General features: G+C 37.9%; 1 long non-coding RNA gene across 1 annotated transcript in view; it reads left to right on the forward strand.

Annotated features, from left to right (window-relative positions):
- LOC148755701 (uncharacterized) overlaps positions 1–15903 on the forward strand; it is a 40380-nt gene extending 24477 nt beyond the window's left edge. Inside the window, exon 3 of the long non-coding RNA XR_016018652.1 lies at positions 11145–15903. This is a non-coding gene — a long non-coding RNA (uncharacterized LOC148755701). The remainder of the gene's footprint in view (positions 1–11144) is intronic.
- Positions 15904–18347: the final 2444 nt, after the last annotated feature.

The following is an 18347-nucleotide window of genomic DNA, read 5'->3' on the forward strand; positions in this document are numbered from 1 at the left end:
TTAATAAGATATTGGTCATCATGTAATTACAAGTGCTCGAATGCAGTGATTATATTAGTATTTAATGTACGATTACTGATGTTAACGTTTATCTAGAAATATGAATCTTCCCACTCACTTCTCCCAGTGGAGGGTCTTATGAGGCAAAGAAGCAGAGAATGTCTCATCCCTGACAGCTTAGGGCCCTCCAACTCAGATAACAGAGCCAGGAACTGTGCAAGAAATGGAAATCTGAAGAGAGCTAAAATCAGTCACCAAGGCAAGGACGCCATGGCAGAGATGAACAATCACCCACAACAGATGCTGTGGTTTTCATGTGAGCCATCTCTCCTTCTGGCTTTTATCTGCATAGTGGGATGTGCGAGACCTAAAGGACCAGGAGGTAACGAGTTTACAAGGAACTCTCACATATATGAATTCTCTTACTAGACTGTGCATCATTCAAAGGCTATAAGTAAAACTCATCCATGTTTGTTACCCTAGCTCCCAATAGGGAGACTAATAAGTTGCTCACAAAAGTCTGTTGACTAAAGAATGACTAGTCTCATTGGTCAACAGATCTGTGATGATTTTTTTCACTTTAAGGTGTGGCTTGCACATGCCAAAGGATAAAAACCAACTATTTAATTAATAAAACATCCCTAACCACTTATATATAGCCGGGTTCTTTCCTGCCATATTAGGAGATGATTTAAAATAGCAAAATATACTAGTCTGACATGAAGACGAGCCTAAATTGGTCGGGTTTTAGTGTCCCATATCATATATTTAGCAGGTAGTAAGTGTATGCATACACATGACAGTGTCGAAAGAATATGACACATTTATGCTATCGATTAAGGAAACTAGAAGCACAAAAAGGAAAATTCTTAATGAAGAGCAATTTTTGTGTTAAAAAGTGAGGAACACTCAATCTCTTCTCACCTGGTCCAGCTTGCTTACTTTAAGGAATGAAAAGAACAAATGCTTTCCTCATTCTATTGAATGTATTTCACCAACAATCAACGTCTCTGCCATTGCCCTTCTGAATGCCTTGCTCAGACGGAAGTCTTTGTCTTTTTGTACTGTATTTAAAAACAATCTTAAAGCTAGAAATGGGGGGGGGGGGGAGCTATAAACAATGATGGGACCAAAACAAAAGAGCAGAGAAACACTTGACAGAGTGGAATCCAGCAAACCTATTTTGTCGCTTGCATTTTGCTAGTCATTTGCGAGTCAATCTTAGGAAAGTTGTATGTGAAAAATGCTGTATGCTATCAAATACATGATACATAGTTGGGACTCGGTAAATATTTGTTGAATTAATTAATGAATCTTAGCTCCAGCAGCACTGTGCCAGATGTGAAGATTCAGCCTCATTTTTAAACTGTCTCCAGCTCAGCTCACCTGGCTTCTGTCATGCCACGCTTTGCTGATTCTCATTTTTCCTCTTTCCCTCTGTCCACTCAAAGAAGCTGTATCCCCCAGAGGACTGTACTTAGCTTCTTGTCTTCTTACTATACACTCTCCACGTGAACATGCTAATCATGCTTAATTTGGCTTTAACCACAGCCTACGTGGTAATGATTCCCACGTCTCCGTCTCCAACCTGAACTCTCCCTGGAGCTTCAACTCCAGAACATGTCTTACATCTGCCCATTCCCTCTATCTTCTCTCCCACTGTCCTTCCCCAGGGCCCACCAGTTCTTTCCTGGACTACTATAATGTCTTGTGTCCTCTACTTCCAGTCTTCCTTTCTCAAATCCTTTCTGCCCAGGCTGATAAACACAAGGGGAACCATACTAGTTACTCACTTCATGCCTTTTAATGCTCCACCCCCCACCACTACCTATAGGCTCAAGCTTCACCGCTTCAGGATGGCATAGACACACCCCCAGAATCCATCTCTGCCTACTTCTCTACCCTCATCTCTCCATTCTTTATCTTTGTTCTTTAATCGCTAGAAATTCAAGCTGCTTATTATTACCCACACATTCCACACTTTTTCATGTCACCAAGCGTTTGTCTCTATTGTCCCCCTTTCATCCTACTTCTTTTCAGAGACTCAGTTGCAGTAGGCCCTCCCTCAGGAAACCCTTCCCGACTACCTCCCAGCCCCTGTAGACGAGGTCAGGTCCCCCGATCCCATGCTACCCTGTATAATACACATTGCTGTCACTGAGTTTATAACACTGCATTAAAATAATCTATGAACAATTCTTCCTCCTCCAACAGAATGTGCACTAACACAGGAATAAGACCATATTTTATTCAGCTTTGAGCACTCAGCCCATAATGTGGTATCTGGTACAGAGGGTAGGAGCTAAATAAGTATTTGTTGAATGAAACTGAATTGAAGGTCGCAGATGTGTGAATTAATTTGCATCTCAACCATCTCTGAGTGCATAACTACTCAAAGTACAATCAATTATTCCATTTTCTAAATTCCCCTGAGAAAGAAGCTTGCCCCACTCTGAATGTTACTCAGAGACACAATTGCTTATCTGATATTGCCAAACTGGGTCTCAAGTAATGAGGAAAAAATCCGTTTTTCTCAGCTGAGAAGGTTTTGAGTTTTATAAAATGGTGTGGAATCCTAAGCACTTGGCCTGCCACAGTTAGGATCACAGCATATATTGTTATGAACATGTTGCCTAATTAAGCATACTTTGAGTAATAGTGTCACAGGCCAGAAGAACAAGTCTGCCACAGGTAGGTTTCCCATTAACCTCACTGGAATTTCCATTTCTCTGTTTTTACACTGTGCGCAGAAATAAATTGCCAATTTTGTTGATGCAAGCACATTCTCAAACAACTTGAAACTACTCCAAACACCAACAGCCATATGAGAGGGAAAAAAATGAAATGCAGTTCGTAGGACGTAAATTCTTGATTATGTTGGAATTAAAGGGTATATGTTTTGTTGCACTCTCAAGAGTTACAGATAAGAGGCATAGCAGTGTTTTACTCCTATACCAAACACAGAGCTGGCAATTTACTGTGCAAAATAAACAGATGGAGAAAAACAGAAAGGTGATATCTCTGCTTTTTAACTATATTCCTCATGGGTCATCATGAAGAGAGAAGTAATAATTATAGCAACAGAGCGGCTGTTTTCCTCCCTCTTGGAAAGCTTTATAGGCCAGTTGTTTACTGCAAACTTTTGGTGAAGGACTAGTTTAAGTATATCAAAACTTTATGGTCTGAGTGGGAGCCATTACATATGGATGCTGACCTCACTGTTACTTATAAGGAGGCCAGAGACTGGTATTCAAGAAATAATAATGTTACTATTGCAAAAAGAGACCAAGATTGCCCTAGGAGATCATTTTGAGTAATCAAGTCACTAGCTTTCTGTCATCTCAATATGTAAGGACAATATGTGTGGTGACTTCATTGAAAGAAAGCAAAAAAAGGAAAGAACCTCTACCCAGGAATTGGGGAGTGGGCATATATTTATGGGGTTTGAAACAAGTCACAGCTAGCATCCATGGCTCACTTCGAGGGCACTGAACAGATATGAAATAAAACTCAAACAGCTGGATATACACTTAAAGAGTAGCTGGCATTTGGCTATTTGTGAAGCTGTTATGGATATACTAATGGTGGGGAAAGCTGTAAAGTCCACATTTTCTTAGTCCGTTCTTCATAGCAGTACTCATTGCTAATCCTTCATTTCTTTTCCCATGATCACCAGCCTCGTCAGACTTAGTCTATAGTCTCCTTGCTGGGTCTCCACCCTAAAGCCTCTCCTTTTCCAGTCTCCTCTTTACAACCTTCCAATAGTTGTCTCTTCATGTGCTATTTGGGTAGCACAAGTTTCTATTCACTTCCGGTCTTTCAGACACCTGTTGCTTCCCTATTCTATATGTTTCAGAGTGCGGTGAAGATACTGCTAATCACAAAATTCCCCTCCTGGACACCGGGTTAAGCACCTGACCTAGAGGGGACTAAACATGGCATCCCATTCTCCTGGCCACAGCCAGGGTACATGCAAACTTTTTACTGATAAGGAATCAGCAAAATTTAGAGACTTCCGCACAGGTGGATTTACTATGAGGCCAATAGGTTGAAACATCAGGGCCCTTGACTACAACAGGCTCCTGGGAGTGGTGGACAGGCTGGGAGTTGTAGAGTGTACTGGTGGAGAGGGAATGGAGACAGGATGTAGTCATAGGCATTCCTTTCTTTCTTTTACTTTTTAAACATGTCTATATGTTTCTGGTAAATTGCTTCAAGAGATCTCAGAGGATAGAGAGCTCTTTAAGGCTCTAATAATTTGGAGAAAAATTTTGTTTCCTTCTACATAATTTTTAATTTATATATGAAATTTTACATTCATAATTTCCTACTCTTTTTCTTAAAGAAAGCCCCTGAAATTATATAAACTGCAGGCTACTGTTCCAGAGCAGAGGTCTATGTATGCAATAAGCCCTCACCTCATGTCTTTGATAGGTCTGTGACTTTAAGCAAAATGACGTGTAGCAAACCCAATTTTGCCAGAGGCTAATTGTTATAAACAAGAGTTAAGTTCCTATGGCATCTCATTAATGTTATACTGCAATGACGATTTGAACTAACATTATTCGAGGACCTGCTGTACCACTCTTGGAAATCTCCTGCAGGATATGCCCCACTTCCAGGTACCATCTTCAGGACCCTCCTTACCACAAGCATCCTGGATTCCCTCCTCTCACTTCCTCATCATTCCTTCAATATCCTGTGCTCAGCTCAGCAGCGTTTGCCCACTCTTCCCACCTTGGAATACACATCTGGATCAGCCAAAGATCTATCCTTCAGGCCCTGCTAATATCCCACCTCTTCCATGTGATCCACCCAAATAAATTTGCCAGAAATTGTTTACCTCTACTGTCTTTCCATGCTCCTTGTAGGGACTGAATAAATATTTTTTTAATCAAACAGAATTGGGTTAGGATGCTCATTGCAATATGGCTTGCATTAGTTATCTGCAAGTCAATTTCTTCTTTATGAATTTCCAGAGGTCAGGACTCTATTTGCTTCAAGTTTACAACTCTACAGCTCCTATCACTGCTTTGCACATGAGAGTTCAACAAATAACTGAATTGAAGTGAACAGATGTGCTCATTAAGTGGTTGTTGACTGACTGCAACGTGAGGATTTCTATTTTGGCAGATATTTCCTGAGCTGGGAGACCTAGTGTATTGCCATAGAGGCAAATGTTTCCATTTCTCAGATTTTCCCTGTTTGGCACAAGGAAGCACACAGTTGGGGAAATGGGCATGGCAGCTTAGTACTCCCTGGAGTGGGAACTGAAGTCCTGTTCAAATGATTTCCTTTTCCCTTAGATCCCAGCCAACAACTATGGCTCATTATGCTCCCTGGAGTCCCTGCAGAGACTGGCTGTTGGTTTGTAATATCCCCCTGGCGATCAATATCTCACTTACTTACAACTTTCACTAAACAAACCTTGCTGGAGGGTATGTGAAGAAAGACATAGCCAGGGAACCTACGAGGTAGACAGGTAAAACAAATGTTTAGGGAACAAAAACCATCTGAGTAAATAAATAGCAGGAGCAAACATGATTCATAGCGGTTAATCTACTTCTACTCAAGGAATGTGAGAGGAAAATAATAAAGATTGTAAATTGCACACAGACTTGGAGTGCTCAGTTCTGATTCAAGGCACATCACCTTGGGTGATTTGGGTGATTTGTTAACCACATTTACAGTGTTTGTTCGGATAAAAAAAATGTTCCTCAGGGAATTTTGTGGTCCACATAGATATGTCAGGGTTTTTCTTGTATTGTATGGACCTGTTATAAGGATGCTGCTTGTACCAGAGTATTTCCTTTCTGAGATTGGAATTTGAGAAGGTTTATTCCTTTTGCAAGCTCAGGTTGCCAAAACAAGGGAGGCATCCTTCTTTCTGACCCAACCTCAGGTATTTCACTTACGATGCAGAGAGAGTAGCTCAGAGAGGCCAGGGAGTAGCTAGAATCCAGAGGCAGAAAGAAAGAAAGAGGATTCCATATGGGGCTCTATGTCTGCCTGGCCCAGGAAGATCGAGTCTGCTATCAGTGTCTGAACAAGCTCCCAGGTGTTAACGAGCACTCCCATTCGCGGCTCCCCTTTCTCACAGGGTAAAGAATTTATTAGTGAGAAATTTCAATTTCTGATAACAAAATTATCATGTTGGGCCTCAAGTTCTGTCTATACTATGTATTTGTAATATACTTCCTATCACTGAACATGTTTTTCACCCTATGATCAGTTCTATGCTTGTTTATAAAGGGATATTCTTTGCAAACAAAAGAATTATTACTTCATTTGAGACATTTTATCCAGTGTCCCAAAGGATTCTTAAGAGGCTGGTGGTAGTTCTTAACAGTTAGTGGAGAATCACAGCAGCGAGTGTGCAATGGCTGCGTGCTGATCAGTCTGCCCAGGGGTAACTGCGTTACAACTGCCATCCCACTCAGATGCAGCATACATGCATCACTGTATTAGTTTGCTCGGGCTGCCGTGGACTGGCTGGCTTCAAGTTAGTTGTCTACAGTTCTGGAGCCTAGAAGTCTGAGATCCAGGTGTTGGCAGAGTCAGTTCCTTCTGACAGTGGTGAGGAGGAATCGGTTCCAGGCCTCTCGTCTACCTTCTGGGGGTTTGCGGGCACTCTTTGGCATTCCTGTGCTGGTAGAGCTCTGCCTTCATCTTCACATGGCATTCTTCCTGGATGAATATTTGTGTGTCCAAATTTCTCCTTTCTATAAGCATATCAGTCATACTGGATTAGGGTCCATGCTAATGACCTCATCTTCATTAATTACATCTGTCATGAACCTATTTCCAAGTAAGGTCATTCCAAGGTACTTGGGCTTAGGACTTCAACATATCAGTTTGGGAAGGAGATACAATTCAACCCATAACAATCAATAAGGAGACACCAGGAGGCCCTTGGGAAAATTCTGTCCCATGGGTCAAGACTTTGTGCCATTTGTCATATGACAATCCTCAGTCAGAAGAGACTAAGATATACTTTGGTAACAAAATAACTCAGGGCTTAACATAATAAAGGTGTATTTCTCACTCGTGTCAAAGTCTGATGTGGGTCTGGCAGCCTTTTTTTGAGGGGTGGGGTGGAGTTGGGATAACTTTCCTCTAACAGTGACTCAGGGATCCAGACTGTTTTCACCTTGCATATTCAGAGATGGCTCAAAGTTCTTCCTTTCCAGCCTTGAAGATGGGCAAGAAAGAGCATAGAGACTTCACCCTTGCTTTTAACTGTCTTGGATTAGAAGTGATACGGATCATTTCTACCAACAGTTAACAGACCAAAATTAGTCACATGGCTTCAGCGCAACTGGGAAAAAGGCTGGCGGTGTAGGGAAACACATGGGTATTTGGTGAGCACAAACTACACTCGCCATATCTTCCTTCATCTAGAACATGATCGGGTTGATAAACTGATTCTTGGACAAGTAGAAAAGAAAAGCATTAGTTTAAATGCCCAGGCTTTGGAGTAAGACTGGGTTTGAAGGCTAGTTCCACCACCTACTAGCTAAGTATTCTTGACCAATTCATTTCTCTGTCTCTCAATCTCCTCTCTATAAAATGAGAATAATACTACTATTTATCTCATAAGCTTGTTCTTAAAATTAAATGTGTTGTAAGTTTTTATAATATGTGTTTTTACAGCATGATATCATAAAAATGGATCCATTTCATTTATAAAAGATAATTTACAGATATTAAAACAACAAATGGGGGAGAAGGAAGGGTCACATATGAAATATTTTCAAAATTTTTACCAATCTCAGTCCTGAGTAACATATCTTGGTGCTTAGTAAAATTACTATTAAGGATTAGAGGATGCTGGTTTCTTGGTGGCCCAGATGACAAAGAAATTTTATAATCGATGTCATCGTTGTCAATCATCTCATGTATAAGAGGAAGTCAGGCCACTTTGCTCCTAGATAGCTGGGATCAGAATGTGTCCATGGAACATTGTTCACTCCTTACACAGATGAGAAAGCCTCCATATTTGTGGCCAAATTTCACCAGAAAAGTTATGAGAAAGAATGCAGGTGATAATATGATTCTTAATATCACACTTAGTGGAGGGAAAAAAACAGGGAATTTGTTGAAAAAGTCTTTTTTTGGTAATTTTTTAAATGGAAGTAAAATTCATGTAACATAGAATTTATGATTTTAATGTGTATAATTTCAGTGTCATTTAATACATTTAAAATGTTGTGCAACCATCACCTCTACCTACTTCAAAAGCATTTTTAGAACCCACGAGGAAACCACATAGCCGTTAAGCAGTCACTCCCGATCCCCTACTCCCCCAGCCCTTGAAAACCAACCACTTGTTTTCTGTCCCTGTGGATTTACCTATTCTGGATATTTCATATAAATAGCATCACACCATATGTTACCTCTGTGTCTGGCTTCTTCCACTTGGCATAATGCTTTCAAGGCTCATCCATGTTGCAGCATAGATCAGCACTTTATTCCTTTTTACAAGTAAACAATACTCCATTGTATGGATTTACCACATTTTATTCATCTATTCATCAGTATATGAACTTTGGGTTGTTTCCGTTTTTCAGTTATTGTGAACAGTGCTGCCATAAACATTCATGTTCAAGTTTTTGTTTCAATATCTATTTTCATTTCTTTTACGTAGATATCTAGGAGCAGAATTTCTATGTCACATGGTAATTCTATATTGAACTTTTTTGAGGAACTGCCAAACTGTTTTCCATAGTGACTGCACCATTTTACATTCTCACTAGCAAAGTACAATAAGTCCAATTTCTCCACAGCCTTGTCAACACTTGCTATTTTCCATATTTTTGTTAATCCTAGCCATCCTAGTGGGTAGGAAGTAGTAACTCATTTTGGTTTTGATTTACATTTCACTAATATTAATGATGTTGAGTGTCTTTTCACGTGCTTGTTGGACATTTGCATTTCATCTTCAGAGAAATGTCTATTAAATTTCTTTGCCCATTTTAAATTAGGTTTTTGTCTTTTTGATGTGGAGTTATAAGAGGTCTTTATGTATTCCAGATACTAGGCCCTATCTGACATATGCGTATTTTGCAAATATTTCCTTCAATTGTGCAAGTTGTATTTTCATTTCCTTGATAGTTTCCTCTGACACACAAAAGTTTTTAATTTTAATAAAATCTATAATTTATCTACGATTTCTTGTTGCTTGTGCTTTTGGCATATCTGAAAAAGCCTCTTGGAAGATATCTATTTCTTAAAGTTTGACTCACAAACTAATTGAAAAGAAAAATTTATTAATTGAGACACAGAAAGATTAAAGGAGTCTTCTATGATTTTTCTCTACTCATCTTTGATCAAGAATTTACTAAAATTAGTTTCCAATTTATAATATAGTTCCAAAAAAAAATGTATCTGTCATTAGCATGTTTTTATGGTTAAGTGTAGATCAGACAAGTATGAGAAATATGAAAATTCCAATAAGATGTCATTAAAATATCCATGACTATTGCAGCCCAGAGAGGCAGGAAAAATATGGAAAGCATCTAGAATTTAATCAGGAAATGCAGAAAATAAAGAGCAAAGTGTTAACAGTTGTATCCCTGTTGGGTTGTTACAGACTGGCACCTAACCAAATAAGCAGAAGCAAATAGCAAAAAAACATATCTTGAACCCAGGAGATAGGAGTTGCAAAACTAACCTCATCTGAAGGACAGACCTTGAAGTCCTTGTTTTCATAGAAACTACTAAAAAGTCTCCAGGTGTCCATATTTGAGATCAAAAGAATAACCCTGAACATGCAAAGCCTCAGATTCCACATCGGAGATGAAAAAACTATTCCCTTAGTGATTGTCTTTCCAAATCCAGGATGGTTTAGTATTAATTACAAAGATGATGAAGTATTAATACGTTTGTGTCAAGTTCAAGGATAGGTATTTAATCATTGGGACAATCTGTATATATTCAGTATTTAAAGTGTTTGTAATGATTTAGAATTGGTATATTATAGACGCTGACAGATTAGCCTTGTGATTTCAATTTAAAATTTATAATTGACTTATGATTTCAAGTTGAAGGTGTAAGATTTTTGACTAAGTTTGTGAACAGAATTAGAATGTTTAAGAGAACTAGATTTATTATATCTATAAGTTTAATAATTTATTAGGCTGAAATGACTTACTTAAATTCTCAAGACAGTTTTGCTCATTAGAGACATAAACTTATCGGGTCAAGTACCTGAAGTGCTTAAAAAGAAAACTGAATATATTACATTTATAGCTGCAGTTTAAAGTGCCCAAGTTTGTAAATGAGACTGATTGTTTAAAGACAAATTCGTTTGTTAAGTTGATCAAATACTTAATCAATTCCTGCTCAAAGTTACTGTTGTTAATTATTAATAAATTTACATTTTTAACAACAACAGTAATATTTATAAATTGAACTTCAAGATTTAGGGAAAATTAGGGGATGTTAGTTTTCAAAATTCAATACTAATTTAAATTATATGTAACCCTAATTGTGTAATATACTGGATTTTGAAATTCTAAATTTTTTTAATGAGGGAAGTTTCTAATATATAGTCTCCAGTAATAGGACAAATGAATATTATAACATAAGAACTCACTGTCCTATTTTTGTTTTGATTACATTATTTAGAGAGAGCCATAACTTTCTAGATAGCAAACCATAGATGTGATAAGCTGAAGATGGTTCTAGCTCTAAGTTACATTTGGTGTGAATCATAGGACTAACAACTTTTTGGTCACAAAAAAAAAAAAAAAAAAAAAAAAAAAATCAAACATGAAAAAAAAAAAAAGAGAGAAATGGCCAAAATCTTTAGACAGGAAATATATTCAAAGCTCCCCTATACCCAAGTCATCTTCTAACAGATTGGAGTTATGTGAAGTGCCCATATGTCATCATGCCCGTTGTTTAATCAAGAAGCAATCCCTCTGGGATAAGACAAATGAAATTAGTGAGCAAAGGTCAACATGAGATAAACTGGGTGTGGGCAATTCTGCATAAATTAGGTAAAGGTTTAACTTTTTTTTTCAGTAAGTGGAAAAGTCAGTCTCCTTCCAAGCATTTAAAAAAAAAAAAAAAAAGCTTTAGAATAAGATACTGTTCTACGAATTTTGCTAACGGAAAAATATAATTGCTGCACCTAATAGGTGTCTCTGAAACACTGGTGACCAGAGTGAATCTCCCAGGACAGACAAGGGCTTGACATTCAGGATGGCTGAGCTCAATATCCTTTTAAACTGCTTGTGTATGATTTTGTAATTTTAAAATGGAAAACATTTGAGATTTGAAAGACCTCAAGGAGTGAATAACTGATGTTTCTCTGATGGAAAATGAAGTGCCATCAGATGGCTTAAAAGTATAACTTTGGAGTCAGATAGTTTGGGTTCAAATCTGAGCTCAATCACTTATGAAATGAATGACCTTGGACAAATCACTTTTCCTCCAGAAGTTCCATTATTTAATAGAGCACTAAGCAGAGAAGGTAATAACTATTTCTAAGGGTTGTAAAGTATCATAAAGAGCTTAGCATCACGATCAATACATAAGAGCCACTCAGTAAGTTATACTGCAGCTTTCACTGCATTCTTAGATATATGAAATTTCTGTAAAATAACATAGTTCACCATTACATAGTTTTAACTTTTTTCTCTCTTCAGCCTATGGCCTAGAAATATACAATTACTGTTTTACATTAAGTTTGTGCTTTTCATACTGCTCAAAGCAAGCTGTCTCTTTAAGAATCAAGAATGATAGACTGTCATCTGTTAAACATTTGAAGAAAGGACGTGAATGCTTACGGCTTTTATTAAAATGTCTCTAGATATGAAATAATTTTTGTCTCATTGAATGGTCATAAATCGAGAAATATGAGGAAAGCCAGCTTGTACAGCTGTGAACTTGTAGTATTGCAAAGCAAAATTCAGCTTTTAAAAGCTTCATCCACACACAAAGTAACAAGATCATTAAAATGTGTGATAGTTTGGTAATGTTAGGCATGACTTTATTTTTCTCCTAATTGGTCTTTCAGTAGTTCACATTTAATTTAATTCTCAAACATTGGGATTGACTAGTTCAAAGCATTAATAAAAGCATTAATAAAATATATAAGGTCATACCTCATGTATTGTTAGGTAATTTGGGGAGCCTGAGGATGGAAGTATGGATCAGTGTCATTTCAGGTCTCTGAGGCCACCTGAGACAAGGCTCCTGGAAAACCACATCATTCACATCCACCTGCCTCAGTTTCCTCGAAGACAGTCCTCTTGTAAGAAGACTGCTCTGCTCAATACATGTTAATTACAAAAGAGATTTGAAACTTTATTTAGTGGCAAGTGACATTTTTCAAAACAAGGTGTTGCCTATGGTTTCGGTAAGTAGCAATTTTTACTACATTTATATAGAACTAGAATTTACTTTTTTTAATTAAGGAACATTTTCCATAAAGAAATTAGGGTTTCATTTTTTTAAAACAGGGTAAAGGAGGGGCAAGACTATTATGAAGAGAGAAGTTGTATAAAGATATGAACCAGCTGTATAAAAGCTGTGTCCTTCACTAGGAGGGAAAAAAAAATAGGAAAGGAAGACCTCAAATGCACAGGACATTTAGATGATGAAAATAACTGAAGAAAGTTATGGAACCTCTATGCCTGGAGGTCTTCTGAAGGACAGTCCATACCTACCTGGGATGACTAGGTCCTCCTGGGTCAGATGCCATCACAAAGCCCCAATTAATCTAAATATTCCATTTTTGACAGATATACTCTTGGGGCTTCTATGACATGAAACTGAAATTTATAGTTGAGGAGTGCATCTTTGTTTGCTAAGCACTAAAATATCTGCTCAAATTAGCATGACCCAGGATAGGGACTTTGATCTCAAAATGGTTGAATCCTCAAAATACTGTCATTGTCTTTAAAAACCTCAAGAACTAGAGACAGCTTTTTAAGTAGTATAATTAGTATGAAAGCATCTTTCACAAATTTCATGGCATAACCTTCCATGAATCTGAGAGAAACACTTCATCACAACCAGCAAATGCAAAGGTCTTTCTATAAACTCCTATTTACCCAGTGTAAAAAAAAAAAAATCTTGAAACTAAGGCACACTCAGGGCTCAAAAATTGGAGCACTTAGGAAGATGTACTGAAATCTCCCAAATAACAGCTTGAAAACAAATCTTGTGAAATGCTCCATTTTGCTATTCTTGTCAACAATTTTTGCATGGCCCTTTCCCTTTTATTAAACTCTGTAACTATTCATTATATTGCAAAATAACAGGAATAATTGGTAGCCATCACCTGTAGCTAATGACGTTTCTCAAAGCAGTTTAAAAGCAAAGCCTCGCGATTTCTCAACATGTAAAGTTGAATTATGAAGATCTGGTTCATCAGAGGAAATAAATGGAGAGAATTTTCTTTGAAATGCTATGAACACACTCTCTCTTCTTCAGACCATTTTTTTCCAGTAGCATCACCTACAAGAATTATTTGCTTTATGAGGGGTCCCAAAACCAAGGTTTAAACTGTATGTATACTACAAAATCCAGTGGGTTTTTCTTGTCCCAGAGGCTGGTGAGGAAGGCCAGCTAAGTCTCATGTGCAATAAGACCCAAGAAGTCAGGAAACCCTTAGAAAAACTAAGACTGGAGCATGACTGCCAAGACTAAGATCCTAAACTGTCCAGGAATGAGGCTTTTCCACAAGACCCAAGCAGTGCACCTGGTTAGACACTGTGAAGGGATGAAGGGATGAAGGATGATGCTGATGGTTTGATGTGGGAAACAAGCCATCCTAAGAAGAGAAGATGAAAGTCCAACACTTTACCCATAGACATGGGCGGGGCGTGGGGGGAGCAGTGACAGAAGATGAATGACCTTAAGTTTCAGTTTAGTGACATTCGTATTAAAGGAAAATTCTTATAATCCATATTGAATCACATGGAAGAGTCAAGCCACTAGAGATGAGAAAGGAACAAAACAAGAACTAGAAGAGACTATTTTCCCACTTCCATGTGGAGACTACTGGTGCAAGACTGAAGAACAACTGGAAATAAGCCACTTGAAAAATAGTGAAAGATGATACTGCAGATACAACAGAGCATAGTGGTCCTTGCTGAGAGTGTCAGAGCAGAAATAGCAAGGTGAGGTATGTGGAGATTGGTTGGGGGAGGGGGTCAAAGGACTGAATAATAGACGAGAGGATACTTTCTCTATTGGTAGGAAGGATTTGGGGGAACTAGGGTTCCAGTGATTTCACTGGAAGGTGCTCAGCCAAGGATTACTGTTTTTCACCATTATCGTGATCCTGTTGTGGTTACAGATAAGAATCCCATAGAAAGGTGGGAGATGAGGGTAAGGGGGATCAAATATATGGTGATGGAAGGAGAACTGACTCTGGGTGGTGAACACACAATGGGATTTATAGATGATGTAATACAGATTGTACAGCTGAAATCTATGTAATTTTACTAACAATTGTCACCCCAATAAATTTTTTTAAAAAAGGAAAGCAAATATAGGTAGTAGTATATAATATTGAAGGATTAGAACACTGCAAGCCTCAGTCCTTGCTCCATACTTTCCTGTAGGAGAGATGCTCTCTGCTTTCTGGATTTCTCCCAACCTTCTCTCTTTATCTGCCCCGGCCTGACTCTGCACAGACTCCCAGCTGCCGGTATCCCAACACCCAGCACTTGGTCAGCATCCTGGCTAAGGGTTCACACTCAGCCAGCTCCTACAGAGGCCTAAAGTGTCCAAAGGAAACTCTAAGACCACTACTAGGTCAAACAGTGCTGTGACTGTAGGCATATTTCCGTTCCCACTCTTCCTGGAAGTATTTCATTCCCATCTCTCACCAGTTTCTTTCTCTTTTATTCAATCAGCAAGTCCACTTCATACACAGATGTCCACCTGCAGAGAAGAAGTCAGTCTCCCTTCCTCGCAGTCACCCCTAGAGATTTACAAGCTTCACTGAGATGTGCCCTCCCTTGATTTGGTGTGTGGGGTGGGGGAGGATTGTAGGTGCTCCAAGACTGTACTGTCTGCTAAGCTGAACTTCTCCCATTACTCTCCATGTCATCATTATATAAATGAAAAGGATGGTAGTTTGGCCATCTTTTAATTAGGCTCTGTAGGACTTTGGGAGGTTGTTTTTAGAATTGGAGGCCTACTCTTCTTGGTTGGGGGGATTTAGCTGCAAATTTGACGTATAGAAAGAGTTCAATTCAGTATCCTGTTACATCCGGTAAACATCTTAGTAGAGGGCTGTCAGATGGGGCAGCAAAACTGTTTCAACTCAAAGAAACAGCCTCAGAATCTTTCTTAGGGCAATACCACTGTCATTCTATGGGTACAAAACATAATAACAATACTGTTTTTATTCGCATTCTATAGACAATGAAAATGAAGTTTAGAAGACTAAACAGCTTGCCCAAGATCACACAATTAATAAGAGGTGAAGACAAAAATGTAAATCACTTTACGCTTGAACTGAAATTTGTGATTTGACTTCTTATTTGACATACTGCCACTATTATTTCATGTCTATTTTCCTCTTTATAGTGAATCTCTTATGTGATTTAATCAATATTGATGTGTTCACATGGCTAAATAGTTTATGTTGCTAAAACTAAAGTTCATAGTTTTAGCATGCCAAGTAGATGTTCTTTGGACATTGGCCTAAACATGTGACTAATATTCTCTATATATAAGAGACTAATTATTTTCAATTGATTCTTCATCTTCTAACTCTCTGATTGACTTGTTAAAATTGAGAATCCATTCTCTAGTTCTGAGAGGAGGGCCTAGAGTCAGTAAGTATGAAAGTTCTTACATAAATATTCAGAACTTGAGACTATCTTATAATGTACATTCTGTAATAAACGGCAGACCAATTACAGAGCAATTAGGTATTGGGGGAAAAGTCATTAGTAAAACTAGATCTAGCATATCTGGCTTTCCAGGCAAACACTGGGCAAGAGAAAAAAAAAATCAATCTGACCCAGCTAACCCTAAAGAAATTGCAATTCCATTTATTCATTGTATCATGTCCAATGCAACCCATTATCCTAAATAGTGGTGAAATTTAACATTCTGTCTAGGAATATCCCTGAATAATGACAGATAGATTTGATAAACTTTTATAGGATAGCCAGCTTTTCCTTTTTTCAGAGTTTTAAAGATTTTATTTTTTTAGAGAAGTTTTAGGTAGACAGCAAAATTGAGAAGAAGGTATAAAGATTCCCTATGTGCTCCCTGCCCTCACACACAGCCTCCCCCACTATGAACATTACTTATCAGAGTGGTACCTTTGCTACAATTTGATGAACTTACATTGACACATCATAATTACCCAAAATCTATAGTTCACATGTGAGTTCACTCTTAGTGTTGTACGTACTATGGATTTAAACAAATATATAATGACATGCATCCATCATTTTAGTATCATACGCAGTCTTTTCACTTCCCTAAAACTCATCTGTTCTTCACCTATTCATCCCTCTCCCCAACCCAACCATTGTCAATCACTGGTCTTTTTACTGTCTCCACAATTTTGCCTTTTCAGAATGTCATAAGTTGGAATCACACAGTATGCAGCCTTTCAGATTGGCTTCTTTCACTTTGAAATTTTAGCCTGGTGTTTAAGTTCCACCCATGTCATTTCATGGCTTGAAGCTCATTTCTTTTTGCACCGAACGATATTTCAATGTCTGGATGTATGTACCACAGTCGATTTATCCATTCACCTACTGAAGGACATCCTGGTTGCTTCCAAGTTATGGCAATTATGAATAAAGCTGCTATACATATCCAGGTTTTTTGGTGCAGACATAAGTTTTCAATTCCTTTGGGTAAATACCAAGGAAAGTGATTGCTGAATCATATGGCAAGAAAATACTCAGTTTTGTAATTATGTCAAACTGTTCTAAGTGGATGCACAGTGATGCGTTCCTAGCAACAATCAATGAGAGTTCCTGCTGCTCCACATCCTTGCATTTTCTGTTGTCAGTGTTCCAGATTTTGGCCATTCTAACAAGTTTGTAGTGGTATCTCGTTGTTGTTATTTACATTTCTCCGATGGCATACAATGTGGACAATCTTTTGATATGTTTATTCGCAATCTACTTCATGCAATATGTTATTTGCAGTATATCTTCTTTGGTGAGATGCCTGGCCCATTAAGGTCTTTGACCCATTTTTCAATCTAGTAGCTTATTTTCTAATTGTCAAGTTTTAGGAGTTATTGGTATATTTTGGATAGCAGTCTTCTGTCAGACGTGTCTCTAGCAAATATTTGTTCCCAGTCTATGGCTTTTCTTCTTATTCTCTTGCCCAACTTTTAACTTTGCCCTGAGTGTACTTCAGTTCAAAGTCAAATGCTAAGTGGATATACCCAAAGAAAGTCCTGTCTCCATGAAGCTTCACATGTGGGCTAAGGATTTGAGGATTACATGGTAGTAAAATGTGCTGAAACATGTCAAAATGAAGACAAATCCGTGCGTGATCTTAGGTGACCTGGGAAATTCAGGTATAGGTGTGAAATAAAAAGAAAATTCATGGACTCTCTGATAATTCTCAAAGATGGAAATAAAGTTATTCTTCTCAAAGTAGGGGAATGAATACAAAGTTTACTTAAATGGATGGGATCTGAGGCCTATATGACATAGCAGTTGCCAGTAACCTAATTGAAAACATTGGTACATTCAAAATGGATCTACCATTTCAAAGCAAAGAAAAAGAAGAGTCACAGGAGGAATGCACAGGTGGTGCTCATCAAACACTGTTGTGAGACAGGATGTCCTATCAGGTCAACATGTATATAGTAATTTGACAGGTCTATCTATATTGAGGAGAACACTACAACTGTAAGATCATATAATTAAAGATCTTAATCATACACGTATAGTTTTCCTTATTCCAATTCTATGCCCATCAAGAAATATTCTACTGTGTGTTAAAGAGTCAGTTCTCCTTCCATCACCATGTATTTGACCCCATTGACCCTCATCTACCACCCTCCTCCCCCTTTACCCTCTGGTAACACACAGTGTGATATATAGGTGATGTATTACAGAATTGTACACTTGAAAACTATGTAATTTTAGTAACCATTATCACTCCAATCAATATCAATGAATGAAAGAAAGAAAGAAAGAAAGAAAGAAAGAAAGAAAGAAAGAAAGAAAGAAAGAAAGAAAGAAAGAAAGAAAAGAAAAATACTCTACTATCCTAGCTTCTTAGGGAACTTTTCTATAGGAAAAGACTACACCTCTCCAGCAAATGTTCAGTACTTTTGTAAATTAATAGATTAAACGTTCAGGCTTTATATATCAGTCTTGTATCACTTAGGG

The sequence above is a fragment of the Rhinolophus sinicus genome, chromosome 14 (assembly GCF_057876585.1).
Source record: "Rhinolophus sinicus isolate RSI-liver-muscle chromosome 14, RSI-T2T, whole genome shotgun sequence".
Lineage (NCBI taxonomy): Eukaryota > Metazoa > Chordata > Mammalia > Chiroptera > Rhinolophidae > Rhinolophus > Rhinolophus sinicus.